The 17,228-nt window shown below is 42.3% G+C and overlaps 1 pseudogene; it reads left to right on the forward strand.

Moving 5' to 3' along the window:
* Nucleotides 1-17,228, forward strand: part of LOC139390839 (protein diaphanous homolog 1-like) — a 91,197-nt pseudogene that overhangs the window by 31,422 nt on the left and 42,547 nt on the right.

Below are 17,228 nucleotides of genomic sequence, written 5' to 3' on the forward strand. Positions count from 1 at the left end.
TAGAACCTAAAACTTCTTACTTGGGAATATTGAAGACTCGTGCTAAAAGGAACCACCAGCTTTCATATGTTCTCATGTTCTGAGCAAGGAACTGAAACCGTAGCTTTCTTACATGGCACATATTTTACATGGAACATATTGCACTTTTACTTTCTTCTCCAACACTTTGTTTTTGCATTATTTAAACCAAATTGAACATGTTTCATTATTTACTTGAGGCTAAATTTATTTTATTGTTGTATTATATTAAGCTAAAATAAGTGTTCATTCAGTATTGTTGTAATTGTCATAATTACAAATAAAAAAATATAAAAAATCGGCCAATTTATCGGTATCGGCTTTAATGGTCCCCCAATAATCGGTATCGGTATCGGCGTTGAAAAAAAAAATCATAATCGGTCGACCGTTTACATGCTTTGCAAGAAGAATAATTTTCCTAATAATCCTGTTTCCATTGACACATCTGAAATCGGGCTTCCTGATGGGATTTAAATCACCAATCAGAATGAACACTACCACCGCGACCATGTTATTGTGGGGAAACCTATTTCATTCTGAGTTCAGATATGTGAAAACTGACTTCAGTTTTTACCAATGCTGACACATGCACTAATAACCCACTGGACTGCCAATTTAAGCTGTTTACATGTCCTAATCATTTGAAAGATTGCTTTGAAAACCAGGTGTTTTAATCGGCGTGTGCTTGGTCTCTGGTTAAAATCCCTCAGCCAACTTGGTGAAACATCTGTCGGTGTCATGTAAATGTGACTATTTCCATACTTGGCCTACTGCAATAGTTTAATATCAGTGTAATATCCAATTATTAGTGTGCTTGTAAACATCCTCAGCGACTGTATCAGAACATAACTAGAGAGCAATGTGTACTATAGTAGGACAAGCTGTCTCATTACCAGCTCTGTCTGCTTCCCCAATGGCACCCCATTCTCTTTCTAGTGCACTATTGACCAGGGCCCAGGCATATGACCAGGGCATATGGAGTCACACTGTATGTATTACTGTACCACCACGGTACATTGTGCTCTGCACGGAGTAGCCCTGAACTACCTCCTGGTGTGATTCTTTTTAACCAGTAAGCCTATGGTCTCATGGTTCTACTACCCCCTGTGGGTCGTCCTAGTACCCCTGGTTGGGAAACGCTGATCTAGGCCTACATCAGATCAGAGCATCTTTCATGCCCATGTGGTGGCGCCTCTTTTAAGCTTGGCGACAACTAGGCTAGGACACTGGCTGTAGAGGACATATTTCAACCTAATCCCTGCATACTATTTACCATTTTGAGCCAATGCTGCTCCTCCCTGTGTGATAGCATCTGTGTTATCTACAACAATGTGCAGTCGGTTTGTGTACGTGTCTATGTGTTCACAGTTCACACGAGTGTGTTTGAAATGTGTTTTACGGTGATGCCAACATACGGTGTTCTCTTGTGATAACGTAGAGATTTGATAACAGGGCTGTGGCATCTTAAAACATGGCAAAGTAATGGTGTGTGTTTTGAGGGAGGCTGGGCGACTCCCACTCCATTCCTTTGAAATGTGTAAGCCACATGGTCCCGATAAGAACAGGGTTTGTATGGTCATGAAAATCCTGGAAAGGTCATGGAATTTTAAAATGGTGTAGTTCATGCCTGGACAAGTTTTGGACAAGTCATGGAAATTAATTTAATTATTTCTGTTGTCATTTATCTAGGCACAGTTTTTAAACATTTCATCAATCAAATACAAATATCGGGCAGGATCGGAATGACACTTGAGCGTCTCTGAGACAGTCGGATATTGCAACAGCTGGTAGGCCTTGCCTATGAAATTTAATAGAGAACCGACTAACTAGGTAGCCAATTCAAAACGTACAGTATCTTGTCACATAGCTAGTTAACTCTCTAGTCAACTTTAAACTATTATTTTTGATGAAATTAAGGATTAGTTTTGCCATTGAATTAGTTGGTAGTTCTGGTACTGGTTCTGACTGACATTTTCACTTAAATCAATCTGTGGCCACTGTAGATTTAGATGAAATTAGATTCATTTTTGCCATTGAATTAGTTGGTAGTTGGTTCCATGGCAATGAATCTAATCATATGAATCAAAATAATAATTAGTGAAGCGTGAACATCAATTTTAGGAAAATAATATTAGATGTAGCCTTTCTTTTGTATTAAGTGGCTTCAACTTGTTTTGGGCATCCAATGTATGGACATTGCAACTCCATAGATGCTAGTCAGCCTGCAAAGTAAACACTTCCAAGATAAGCATGACTAAACTAGAAAAGGTACTTTCCTTAAAGAAATTGTGTGGCCTTGCTTCAGATAAATAAAACCTACCATGGCCATTTCATCTTTGAAACATTGAATGAGCAAATTATTTAAAAAGGCAAATTATTTGGTTGCAATGTTTTTCATCAAGGGTGGCCATCTTCCAGGAGAGCTGATGTGTGTGTGCAGGCCTTTATTCCTTTCCCCCTCAAACAAACCACATTTTAGAAATGAGCTGCTCAACCGGACCTTGATGAACTGGCTCTGATGTGTTTGAGCAGGGCTGGTTCAAAATCCTGCACAGCCGATAGCTCTCCAGACTGAGGGTTGGCCATTTTGTTTTATACAGATATTCTAATTGGTCTATCACATTCCTCATACTTTTTTATATGTACATGGAGACGCCACCCATTGTGAGTCATGGAAATGTTAAAACACCTTCAATGTGAATCCCTGTTTAGGGGACCTGCTTGGTTCTGGTACCGGTTCTGACTGACATTTTCACTTAAATCAATCTGTGGACACCCTAGATTAAAATGGCTTGCGATCACACTGATTCCCACGGACATAGAAGTATATTTTTTGAGCCTGTGTGATGTAGAATGTGAAATCTGAAACTACTTGAAGCTGGGATGTCGCTCTTAACTTTCTAAATGTGTTGTTCGACTGTCCATCTCCTGGCTGAACCCTACGTCACAGCCGTTGACAAAGCACATACCAGCGATCCTTACATCTTAGGACAGGTTGGTTTAATCAATATAACACATTCAGAAATGGATTTATAATCTAACATAATTCATTGATTTTGAACAAAAACACTTTCTGTGATTAATATGAGATGAAAGGAGAGTTCCTAACACTACACAAACCGGACGTGTTGCGTGCGTGAGCATTACAAAATAAATCCATGTTATTCAATCATTGCACCCACACTGCTTGCCAACGAGTGTCTGCGTTTTTATGTGTGGGTTAATAGTTGGAGTAGAGGACCTTGTGCATTTCAGGTAAAATAACAACTCAACGTTTATATCCCAGGACAAATTCGCCAGCAACAACAAGCCAGCTAAATAAGACAAATTCGCCAGTAACAACAAGCCAGCTAAATAAGACAAATTCGCCAGTAACAACAAGCCAGCTAAATAAGACAAATTCGCCAGCTAGCTAAATTGGTGTAAATGTTTAATGCTTTTCGACCTGTCCCCAAATTAATATAATTGGTTGAGTTTGTTTTGATATTTCAACCTGCGTGTCGTGATCGTGTTTGGTGTGGGGACAAAATCAATTTGTGCATGACGCCGGGCGTCCGGTTTGGTTCTAGTGTCATTAGTTCAGGAGCCAAGCCAGAACTCTGTGTGACTTTCACAACGGTAGGGGCAGGTGTTTAGACTTTTAGAAAATATGCACATTTTCTCTAACACTAAACATACACATGTATTTTACAGTTATAAGGAAGGTGAAATGTTGTCGTTAGTGGCTTTATAATTTTGATTATTCTATACTTAGAAAGCATATGTTATCCGTACAGTTTTGTTGAAAAGGAACTATGTCATAAAACACAATTAGTTTTCATATCATATTTGTACTATGTACTTGAGCTTGTATCCTCAAGTGACTACACCTCAGCAATTTATAATCAGTCAAGATGTGTATGAACCCTGTAAGAAATAGCAGACATGGAGACTGAACACTCCTTAAGGGCACAAGCTAATGTCAGCCCAATACCGTAGAAACAGAAGGTTACAGACACAACACAACACAGGGTGATTCCTATTCAGTCTAGCTGCAGACACAGCCATTTAGGTCTATGATGAGGGTTTTTGTCTTTGGTCTCAGCCATCCCAGCCAATCTCAATGTGAGAGAGAAAGTCATCAACAAAAGACTCCCCTGTCACTCTGGCCCAGGTCCAATCAGCTGGGTGGCTCAGGAGAGAGGGAAAGACTGGGAGGAGAGATTGGGATGGAGGGATAGTGTGCTGTAAGGACACACTCCATGTTGGGATTTAGGCTAACTGTTTTTATCTGACTATTGACTAATGAGCAGCTCTCTCAAACTGAATTTGTGTGGAATCCATAAAATATTCACAACAGCTCACACCAGTCCCGTATGTGTCCATCCGACCTTGTCTGCATACCATTTGAGAGAGGAGGGAAGTGAGAGAGAGAATGGGTAGGCTAATGTAACCTTTTTCTGTTGAAGAGAGAGCGGATCACTGAAACCTGTGAAAGAAACTAAAGTGAGAGCAAGAGTGCTTGGACGAGTGAAAGATGTGTGTGTGTGTGTGTGTTCCTCTCTAAGTGTCTTCTCTACAAAACTGTAGAGGAGGGTTGTGATGGTCAGTGTGTGTCCTCTCTAAGTGTCTTCTCTATAAAACCGTGGAGGAGGGTTGTGATGGTCAGTGTGTGTTCCTCTGTAAGTGTCTTCTCTATAAAACCGTAGAGGAGGGTTGTGATGGTCAGTGTGTGTTCCTCTGTAAGTGTCTTCTCTATAAAACCGTGGAGGAGGGTTGTGATGGTCAGTGTGTGTTCCTCTGTAAAAAACCATAGAGGAGGGTGGTCAGTGTGTGTTCCTCTGTAAGTGTCTTCTCTATAAAACCGTGGAGGAGGGTTGTGATGGTCAGTGTGTGTTCCTCTGTAAGTGTCTTCTCTATAAAACCGTAAAGGAGGGTTGTGGTGGTCAGTGTGTGTTCCTCTGTAAGTGTCTTCTCTATAAAACTGTGGAGGAGGGTTGTGATGGTCAGTGTGTGTTCCTCTGTAAGTGTCTTCTCTATAAAACCGTAAAGGAGGGTTGTGGTGGTCAGTGTGTGTTCCTCTGTTTGTGATGGTCAGTGTGTGTTCCTCTGTAAGTGTCTTCTCTATAAAACCGTGGAGGAGGGTTGTGATGGTCAGTGTGTGTTCCTCTGTAAGTGTCTTCTCTATAAAACCGTAGGAGGAGGGTTGTGATGGTCAGTGTGTGTTCCTCTGTAAGTGTCTTCTCTATAAAACCGTGGAGGGTTGTGGTGGTCAGGGTTGTGATTGTGATGGTCAGTGTGTGTTCCTCTGTAAGTGTCTTCTCTATAAAACCGTGGAGGAGGGTCAGTGTGTGTTGTGATGGTCAGTGTGTGTTCCTCTGTAAGTGTCTTCTCTATAAAACCGTAGAGGAGGGTTGTGATGGTCAGTGTGTGTTCCTCTGTAAGTGTCTTCTCTATAAAACCGTGGAGGAGGGTTGTGATGGTCAGTGTGTGTTCCTCTGTATATAAAACCGTAAAGGAGGGTTGTGGTGGTCAGTGTGTGTTCCTCTGTAAGTGTCTTCTCTATAAAACTGTGGAGGAGGGTTGTGATGGTCAGTGTGTGTTCTGTGACCACTGACCCCCCGCTCTGGCTGGGTGCTAATTGGCTCCAGATGCTGGAGTATATGTGGAATGTATGTTACTGTACTTTGACTTATCATTTGCTGTGAACCAGAACTAAAATAATTGGTCTCTGGGATAATATAGATATGTTTGATAGAATGTTAGAAAGCACAGTTACAGAGATTGTATCTCATTTGTGGCTTATTCCAATGGAGTATTAGGCCTACCATATAGATGCTGATATCTTGAGAAATGCATCTTAGGAAGTGAGCAACTTTTTCTTTCTTTTTTGAGCACACACACACACACACACACACACACACACACACACACACACACACACACACACACACACACACATTACCAATCAAAACATTGGACACACCTCCTCATTCAAGAGTTTTTCTTTATTTTTACTATTTTCTACATTGTAGAATAATAGTGAATACATCAAAACTATGAAATAACACATATGGAATCATGTATTAACCAAAAAAGTGTTTAACGAATCAAAATACATTATATTTGAGAGTCTTAAAAGTAGCCTCCCTTTGCCTTGATAACAGCTTTGCACGCTCTTGGCATTCTCTAAAACCAGCTTCACCTGGAATGCTTTTCCAACGGTCTTGGAGGAGTTCCCACATATACTGAGCACTTGTGGGCTGCTTTTCCTTCACTCTGTGGTCCAACTCATTACAAACCATCTCAATTGGGTTGAGGTTGGGTGATTGTGGATGCCAGGTCATCTGTTGCAGCACTCATCATTCTCCTTCTTGGTCAAATAGCCCTTACACAACCTGGAGGTATGTTGGGTCATTGTCCTGTTGAAAAACAAATGATAGTGCCACTAAGCGCAAACAGATGGGATGGCATATCGCTGTAGAATGCTGTGGTAGCCATGCTGTTTAAGTGTGCCTTGAATTCTGAATTAGAGGTTGACCGATTAATTAGGGCCGATTTCAAGTTTTCATAACAATCGGAAATCTGTATTTTTGGACGGCGATTTTGTTGTTGTTTTGTTTTGATTATTATGAAATATATTTGTACAACTTTATTTAACGAGGCAAGTCAGTTAAGAACACATTCTTCACATTTCAATGACGGCCTAGGAACAGTGGGTTAACTGCCTTGTTCAGGGGCAGAACGACAGATTTTCACCTTGTCAGCTCAGGGATTCAATCCTGCAACCTTACAGTTAACTAGTCCAACGCTCTAACCACCTGCCTCACGAGGACCCTGCCTGTTATGCGAATGCAGTAAGAAGCCAAGGTAAGTTGCTAGCTAGCATTAAACTTATCTTATAAAAACAATCAATCATAATCACTAGTTAACTACACATGGTTGATATTACTAGTGTATCTAGCGTGTCCTGCGTTGCATATAATCGATGCGGTGCGCATTCGTGAAAAGGACTGTCGTTGCTCCAATGTGTACCTAACCATAAACACCAATGCCTTTCTTAATACACAGAAGTATATATTTTTAAACCTGCATATTTAGCTAAAAGAAATCCAGGTTAGCAGGCAATATTAAACTGGGGAAAGTGTGTCACTTCTCTTGCATTCATTGCATGCAGAGTCAGGGTATATGCGAAAGTTTGGGCAGCCTGGCTCATTGCGAACTAATTTGCCAGAATTTGACATAATTTGACATAACATTGAAGGTTGTGCAATGTAGCAGCAATATTTAGACTTAGGGATGCCACACGTTAGATAAAATACAGAACGGTTCTGTATTTCACTGAAAGAATAAACGTTTTGTTTTCGAAATTATAGTTTCCGGATTCGACCATATTTATGACCTAAGGCTCCTATTTCTGTGTGTTATTATGTTATAATTAAGTCTATGATTTGATAGAACAGTCTGACTGAGCGGTGGTCGGCACCAGCAGGCTCGTAAGCATTCATTCAAACAGCGCTTTCGTGCGATTTGCCAATAGCTCTTCGCAATGCTTCAAGCATTGAGCTGTTTATGACTTCAAGCCTATCAACTCCCGAGATGATGCTGGTGTAACCGATAAGAAATGGCTAGCTAGTTAGCTCGCGTTAATAGTGTTTCATACGTCACTCGCTCTGAGACTTGGAGTAGTTGTTCCCCTTGCTCTGCATGGGTAATGCTGCTTCGAGTGTAGCTGTCGATGTGTTCCTGGTTCGAGCCCAGGTAGCGGCGAGGAGAGGGATGGAAGCTATACTGTTACACTGGCAATACTTAAGTGCCTATAAGAACATCCAATAGTCAAAAGTATATGAAATACAAATGGTATAGAGAGAGTCCTATAATAACTACAACCTAACACTTCTTACCTGAGAATATTGAAGACTCATGTTAAAAGGAACCACCAGCTTTCATATGTTCTCATGTTCTGAGCAAGGAACGTTAGCTTTTTTATATGGCACATATTGCACTTTTACTTCTCCAACACTTTGGTTTTGCATTATTTAAACCAAATTGAAAATGTTTCATTATTTTATTTGAGGCTAAATAGATTTTTTAAATGTGTTATATTAAGTTAAAATAAGTGTTAATTCAGTATTGTTGTAATTGTCTTTACAAATGAAAAATAAATTGTAAAAAAATGGCCGATTTTAATCGGCATCGGCTTTTTTGGTCCTCCAATAATCGGTATCGGCGTTGAAAAATCATAGTCAGTCGACCTCTATTCTAAATACCAGCAAGTAACCCCACACCATCACACCACCTCCTCCATGCTTCACGGTGGGAACCACACATGCAGAGATCATCCTTCCACCTACTCTTCATCTCACAAAGACACAGCGGTTGGAACCAAAAATCTCTAATTTGGACTCATCAGACCAAAGGACAGATTTCCACCCGTCTAATGTCCATTGCTTGTGTTTCTTGGCCCAATCAAGTCTCTTTTTCTTATTGGTGGTCCTTTAATAGTTGTTTCTTTGCAGCAATTCGACCAATGCCTGATTCACGCAGTCTCTTCTGAACAGTTGATGTTGAGATGTCTGTTACTTGAGCTCTGTGAAGCATTTATTTGGGCTGCAATTTCTGAGGCTGGTAACTCTCGAATGAATGTATCCTCTGCAGCAGAGTTAGCTCTGGGCCTTCCTTTCGTGTGGCGGTCCTCATGAGAGCCAGTTTCATCATGGTGCTTGATGGTTTTTGCGACTGCACTTGAAGAAACTTTCAAAGTTCCTGAAATGTTCCGTACTGACTGACCTTCATGTCTTAAAGCAATGACGGACTGTCGTTGCTCTTTGCTGTTAGAGCTGTTCTCGCCATAATATGGACTTGGTATTTTACCAAATAGGGCTATCTTCTGTATCCCACCCCTACCTTGTCACAACATAACCGATTGGCTCAAACAAACACAAATGAACTTTTATCAAAGCACACCTGTGAATTGAAATGCATTCCAGGTGACTACCTCATGAAGCTGGTTTAGAGTGTGCAAAGCTCTCACCAAGGCAAAGAGTGGTTACTTTGAAGAATCTCAAATATAAAATATATTTTGATCTGTTTACCACTTTTTCGGTTACTACATGACTCCATATGTGTTATTTCAGAGTTTTGATGTCTTTTATTCTACAATGTAGAAAATAGTACAAATAAAAACCCTTGAATGAGTAGGTGTGTCCAAACCTCTATATTAACACACACCACACGCACTAAAACATTTCTGTAGCATTGAAGGGCCCCAATAACATAGTGGCCTCCATCATTCTTAAATGGAAGACGTTTGGAACCACTAAGACTCTTCCTAGAGCTGGTCGCCCGGCCAAACTGAGCAGTCGGGGGAGAAGGGCCTTGGTCAGGGAGCTGACCAAGAACCTCATATGGTAGTGGCCAGACGGAAGCCACTCCTCAGTAGAAGGCACATGACAGCCTGCTTGGAGTTTGCCAAAAGGCATCTGAAGAACTCAGACCATGAGAAACAAGGTTCTCTGGTCTGTTGAAACCAAGATTGAACTCTTTTGCCTGAATACCAAGCGTCACGTCTGGAGGAAACCTGGCACCATCCCTACGGTGAAGCATGGTGGTGGCAGCATCATGCTGGGGGGGATCTTCTTCAGTGGCAGGGAGACTAGTCAGGATCGAGGTAAAGATGAATGGCGCAAAGTAGAGAGAGACCCTTGATGAAAACCTGCTCAAGACCTCAGCCTGGGTTGAAGGTTCACCTTCCAACAGGACAATCCTAAGCACACAGCCAAGACGATGCAGGAGTGGCTTCGGGACAAGTCTCTATACAGTATTTTGCAATAATTTTTTGGGGCCCATCCTTCAGCTACCCTCAACCCCTCTCATCCAGTTTTGATTTCTAAATGACATATTTTTCAACTGTGCTGGAAGTGAGCAACTTTCCCAAAAGCTTTCTTTGTTTGTGTGTCTGTGTAATCTTCAGCACCCCCTGGTGTTGGACAGTGGTAACACGTGAGATTCTGCCATCACCAGGACATTAATTGGTGTGGCCTGACACCTTGTGGCAAAAATGTGCAAGTGCAAATGAATTGTGTTTCTGCCATAAACCTGTCTAAAAATCTGGAATCTTACAATATCAATCCCTGTCTGTTAGAAAGTTTCAGATGATCCATAAATCTCTGAAACTGGAAACACTTATCTCCCTCACTAGCTTTAAGCACCAACTGTCAGAGCAGCTCACAGATTACTGCACCTGTACATAGCCCACCTATAATTTAGCCCAAACAACTACCTCTTTCCCTACTGTATTTTATTTATTTATTTATTTTGCTCCTTTGCACCCCATTATTTTTATTTCTACTTTGCACATTCTCCCATTGCAAATCTACCATTCCAGTGTTTTACTTGCTATATTGTATTTACTTTGCCACCATGGCCTTTTTGCCTTTACCTCCCTTATCTCACCTCATTTGCTCACATCGTATATAGACTTATTTATACTGTATTATTGACTGTATGTTTGTTTTACTCCATGTGTAACTCTGTGTCGTTGTATCTGTCGAACTGCTTTGCTTTATCTTGGCCAGGTCGCAATTGTAAATGAGAACTTGTTCTCAACTTGCCTACCTGGTTAAATAAAGGTGAAATAAATAAAAAAATAAAAAAATTTTTAAATAACTTGATACCAGAGGAATTAGTGAGCTAATCTACATATACATGTTGTATATTGATCCAGTGTGATGTGTAACAGTCAGTTCTTACTGAAGTGATCTTGTAGAGTGATCGTGATCTATCTGTAGCCTACATTCCCCTCTGTGCTCCTGTGATCAATGCTTAATAATGACCTCGTAGAGATTATCCAGCCTATTCCTAATTTATCCTTTCATCTCTCCCTCCCGTTTTCTTCCCTTCTATCTCCCCATCTACCTCATTGTCCCTCTCTTTTCTTCTGTTTGATCTCCCCATTTCTTTCTCCTCCTCCTATCTGTCTTTCCCTCATCCTTCCCCCACTCCCCTCTGTACAGAATATCAAACGGCTGTTTCCTGATGAGGTAGGTTGTGTGCGATTCAACATTATCTCAGTGATCTGACTCTTGGTTGCATCTCGTCTCACCCTACCCTGTAGCCAACTTCTAACCCCCTGCCCCTCCAACACTAACACCCCATAATAACCCCATAATAACATCACTACAGTCCCTGGTTCGAATCCAGGCTGGTTTTTGGGAGTCCCATAGGGCAACGCACAATTGGCCCAGCGTTTTCTGGGTTTGGCTGGGGTAGGCCATCATTGTAAATAAGAATTTGTTCTTAACTAACCTGCCTAGTTAAATCAAGATTGGGTCTCGGGTGGATGTTGGGGGAGGGGGGGTTACTAAGATATTATTTTAGTAATTGGGTATAATTAGCTCTGTTGCAAATGGCTTTCCAGTTACCTGTGTTTGTGAACATAGCACGTCCCTAACCTTAATGGGTCATCATCCATGCTTCACACAGCTCCTGTGTCATTGTGCAGCTACTTACCAGTGCTCTGGTGTCCCTGCGCTGTCATCTTCACACTAACAACAGCTACACAGGCAATAATTAGTGTTGTACTCTGTACAATAATTTGTGTTTTACTCTGTACAATAATTAGTGTTGTACTCTGTACACTAGAATGAGATGAAGGAGGATCAGATGACCTTGTCATCTGTTTGGAGGAAACTGGGATGTTCATGATTTCACTCTGATCCTGTTTCATCTTGTTCACACATGACTGGAGCTCTCTGTCAGCTCCAGCCAAGGTGTTTCAGAGTGATGTTTAGTCGTCCATGATGTCTGAACATCCACTGGAGTCTGATGCCCAATCCCAAATCAACTCTGACCTTGCCCTGACCTCTCCAATCCAAGGGGTCGGGTTGATCTGGAATAACCCTAATATGACCCTGCGTGACCTCTGACCCCTGGCATTTGACCCCCTGCAGTTGGAGCGTTTCACCAGCATGAGGATGAAGAAAGACAAGGAGAAGCCTCATGCGCCTGCACAGCGCCACTCCAGCGCTGCCCACTACGAGGTGCCTGCCCAGGAGGCCATGCTGCACGACCACCCTGACGAATACGTTCTGGAACTCTTCGAACAGATGCTGGTGAGAGAGAGGGTTAAACACAGAGATACTGGTGAGAGAGAGGGTTAAACGCAGAGATACTGGTGAGAGAGAGGGTTAAACAGAGATACTGGTGAGAGAGGGGTTAAACACAGAGATACTGGTGAGAGAGAGGGTTAAACACAGAGATACTGGTGAGAGAGAGGGTTAAACACAGAGATACTGGTGAGAGAGAGGGTTAAACACAGAGATACTGGTGAGAGAGAGGGTTAAACACAGAGATACTGGTGAGAGATGGGTTAAACACAGATATACTGGTGAGAGAGAGGGTTAAAGACAGATATACTGGTTACTGGTGAGAGAGAGGGTTAAACACAGATATACTGGTTACTGGTGAGAGAGAGGGTTAAACACAGATATACTGGTGAGAGAGAGGGTTAAACACAGAGATCCTGGTGAGAGAGAGGGTGAAACACAGAGATACTTGTGAGAGAGAGGGTTAAACACAGAGATACTGACTAGAGGCTGCTGAGAGAGAGGGTTAAACACAGAGATACTGGCTCTGTAGAGACTGGTGAGAGAGAGGGTTAAACACAGAGATACTGGTGAGAGAGAGGGTTAAACACAGAGATACTGGTGAGAGAGAGGGTTAAACAGAGATACTGACTAGAGACTGCTGAGAGAGAGGGTTAAACAGAGATACTGACTAGAGGCTGGTGAGAGAGAGGGTTAAACACAGAGATACTGACTAGAGACTGCTGAGAGAGAGGGTTAAACAGAGATACTGACTAGAGGCTGCTGAGAGAGAGGGTGAAACACAGAGATACTGACTAGAGGCTGCTGAGAGAGAGGGTTAAACACAGAGATACTGGCTCTGTAGAGGCTGGTGAGAGAGAGGGTTAAACACAGAGATACTGGTGAGAGAGAGGGTTAAACACAGAGATACTGACTAGAGGCTGCTGAGAGAGAGGGTTAAACACAGAGATACTGACTAGAGGCTGCTGAGAGAGAGGGTTAAACACAGAGATACTGGTGAGAGAGAGGGTTAAACACAGAGATACTGGTGAGAGAGAGAGGGTTAAACAGAGATACTGGTGAGAGAGAGGGTTAAACACAGAGATACTGGTGAGAGAGAGGGTTAAACACAGATACTGGTGAGAGAGAGGTTTAAACACAGAGATACTGACTAGAGGCTGCTGAGAGAGAGGGTTAAACACAGAGATACTGGTGAGAGAGAGGGTTAAACACAGAGATACTGGTGAGAGAGAGAGGGTTAAACAGAGATACTGGTGAGAGAGAGGGTTAAACACAGAGATACTGGTGAGAGAGAGGGTTAAACACAGAGATACTGGTGAGAGAGAGGGTTAAACAGAGATATACTGGTGAGAGAGGGTTAAACAGAGATACTGGTGAGAGAGAGGGTTAAACACAGAGATACTGGTGAGAGAGGGTTAAACACAGAGATACTGACTAGAGGCTGGTGAGAGAGAGGGTTAAACAGATATACTGGTGAGAGAGAGGGTTAAACACAGATACTGGTGAGAGAGAGGTTTAAACACAGAGATACTGACTAGAGGCTGGTGAGAGAGAGGGTTAAACACAGAGATACTGACTAGAGGCTGCTGAGAGAGAGGGTTAAACACAGAGATACTGACTAGAGGCTGCTGAGAGAGAGGGTTAAACAGAGATACTGACTAGAGGCTGGTGAGAGAGAGGGTTAAACACAGAGATACTGACTAGAGGCTGGTGAGAGAGGGTTAAACACAGAGATACTGACTAGAGGCTGGTGAGAGAGAGGGTTAAACACAGAGATACTGACTAGAGGCTGGTGAGAGAGAGGGTTAAACAGAGATACTGACTAGAGGCTGGTGAGAGAGAGGGTTAAACACAGAGATACTGACTAGAGGCTGGTGAGAGAGAGGGTTAAACACAGAGATACTGACTAGAGGCTGGTGAGAGAGAGGGTTAAACACAGAGATACTGGCTCTGTAGAGGCTGGTGAGAGAGAGAAAGGATAAGGATGTGTATGAGTGTGGACCAAGTGTGTGTGAACTGTAGGTTGTTGTGGGATGCTCATTCTACGACCCCCCCCCCCCCAGGTGGATATGAACTTGAATGACGAGAAGCAGCGTCCTCTGCGGGCGAAAGACATCTCCATCAAACGAGAGATGGTTTCCCAGTACCTCCACACATCGAAAGCTGTGAGTAACAAAAGCTGTGTTACTGGGATAACACCCGTATAGCAGTAGACTTAGGACAGCGATAACCTGTCCTCTCTGTGCTCCATGTACCAATACCACGGGGGTGATAGGGTCAGAGCCAGAAGGAGTGTTCCAGGTCAGCCATGATGTACATCCAAGAGCTGAGGATGGAGCCCAGAGACACACAGCTCCTGGGCTGTCTGGAGTCTCTCCGTGTCTCCCTCAACAACAACCCCGTCAGCTGGGTGCAGAACTTTGGAGACGAGGGCCTGGCTCTGCTGCTCAACATCATGAGGAAGATCCAGGAGGAGAAGGATGAGTACCCGTAAGATATCCACACCCTCGTACCCCGTGGCCTTCTGCAGTCGATGTGCTAGTTCCCCGTTTCGTATGTCAACCCTTGCCCATGCAGTAACGCACCTTCATCTCTCCTGTCTTCCTGTCGTATAGGAATATGGGTGTGAAGTGTCAACACGAGATTGTGCGCTGTCTCAAAGCCTTCATGAACAACAAGTATGGTCTGAAGGCCATGTTGACGTCTGCCGAGGGCATCCCTCTGCTGGTCCGGGCCATCAACCCCCGGGTCCCTCACATGATGGTGGATGTGGTGAAACTGCTCTCGGCCATCTGCATCCTGGAACACCCTGACAACCTGTACGTACGTGTGTGTGTGTGTGCAAAACATTAAGAACACCGGATCTTTCCATGACATAGACTGACCAGGTGAATCCAGGTGAAAGAAGCTATGATCCCTTATTGATGTCACTTAGATGAGGGAGAGGAGACGGGTTAAATACGTAATTTTAAGTCTAGAGAAAATTGAGACCTGGATTGTGTGTGTGTGCCATTCAGAGGGTGAGTGGGCAAGATAAAATATAGAAGTTCTTTTGAACAGGGTATGGTAGTAGGTGCCAGTTTGTGTCAAGAACTGCAATGATGCAGGGTTCTTCACACTCAACAGTTTCCTGTGTGTATCAAGAATTGTCCTCCAGCCAACTTGACACAACTGTGGGAAGCATTGTAGTCAACATGGGCCAGCATCCCTGTGGAACGCTTTTGACACCTTGTAGAGTTCATGTCCTGATGAGTTGAGGCTGTTCTGAGGACAAAAGGGGGTGCAACTCCATATTGGGAAGGTGTTCCTAATGTTTTGTATAATCTGTGTGTGTGTGTGTGAGTTTCTGTCTATTAATGTGTGTGACTCCCTGTAGTCATGAGCGTGTTCTGGAGGCCATCACTGAGGAGGCAGAGAAGCAGGACATTGAGAGGTTTCAGCCACTCCTCTCTGGTATGAACAAGCCCAACATTGGCCTGAAGAATGGCTGTATGCAACTCATCAACGCTCTCATCAGTCGAGGTGAAGAGCTGGACTACAGGATCCACATCCGCTCAGAACTGCTGAGACTGGGCCTACGAGACCTGCTGACGGTGAGACAAACACACACACACACTAACTCACTCTCAAACTTACTCTGAACCATTCCAAACTGATGTTTGCCTTGATGTTCAGAAGTGTGGTGGTTTTTATTGACCCTCTTCTCCTGTAGGAGATTCGGACCATAGAGAATGAGGAGCTGAGGGTGCAGCTCAGTGTTTTTGACGACCAGGCTGAGGATGATTCTGAAGAACTCCAGGCCCGCCTCAATGACGTGCGCGTTGAGATGGAATATCCTTCCACTTCAGGGAGGCTCAAATCGTCCCTCTATATAGGGCAGCTTGTTCAGCTGTCTCAGTGACAGGAGTTTATTGTATGGCTGTATCAAATAGCACCTTGTTCCCTGTAACGTCCTGCTGTTTATCAGGGCCTTTCGTGCCCTAATAAGGAATGGGGTGCCTTCTTAAGTTAGCCCCCTATTACACAGGAAGTCACTGTCCTGTAATGTTCATTCCTTCGTTTCACCACCAGGTGGCTCCAAGGTGCCATCTTTTCTCACACAAAGCACAAGCATTTCCACAGTGCTTTTCTTTTACCTTGATTGATTTGGTTCTGGCACATTTGATCACGGTTCATTCCTTATTAGTTTATAACTATCATTTGATCACGGTTCATTCCTTATTAGTTTATAACTATCATTTGATCACGGTTCATTCCTTATTAGTTTATAACTATCATTTGATCACGGTTCATTCCTTATTAGTTTATAACTATCATTTGATCACGGTTCATTCCTTATTAGTTTATAACTATCATTTGATCACGGTTCATTCCTTATTAGTTTATAACTATCATTTGATCACGGTTCATTCCTTATTAGTTTATAACTATCATTTGATCACGGTTCATTCCTTATTAGTTTATAACTATCATTTGATCACGGTTCATTCCTTATTAGTTTATAACTATCATTTGATCACGGTTCATTCCTTATTAGTTTATAACTATCATTTGATCACGGTTCATTCCTTATTAGTTTATAACTATCATTTGATCACGGTTCATTCCTTATTAGTTTATAACTATCATTTGATCACGGTTCATTCCTTATTAGTTTATAACTATCATTTGATCACGGTTCATTCCTTATTAGTTTATAACTATCATTTGATCACGGTTCATTCCTTATTAGTTTATAACTATCATTTGATCACGGTTCATTCCTTATTAGTTTATAACTATCATTTGATCACGGTTCATTCCTTATTAGTTTATAACTATCATTTGATCACGGTTCATTCCTTATTAGTTTATAACTATCATTTGATCACGGTTCATTCCTTATTAGTTTATAACTATCATTTGATCACGGTTCATTCCTTATTAGTTTATAACTATCATTTGATCACGGTTCATTCCTTATTAGTTTATAACTATCATTTGATCACGGTTCATTCCTTATTAGTTTATAACTATCATTTGATCACGGTTCATTCCTTATTAGTTTATAACTATCATTTGATCACGGTTCATTCCTTATTAGTTTATAACTATCATTTGATCACGGTTCATTCCTTATTAGTT

This window comes from Oncorhynchus clarkii, chromosome 31 (genome assembly GCF_045791955.1).
Source record: "Oncorhynchus clarkii lewisi isolate Uvic-CL-2024 chromosome 31, UVic_Ocla_1.0, whole genome shotgun sequence".
NCBI lineage: Eukaryota > Metazoa > Chordata > Actinopteri > Salmoniformes > Salmonidae > Oncorhynchus > Oncorhynchus clarkii.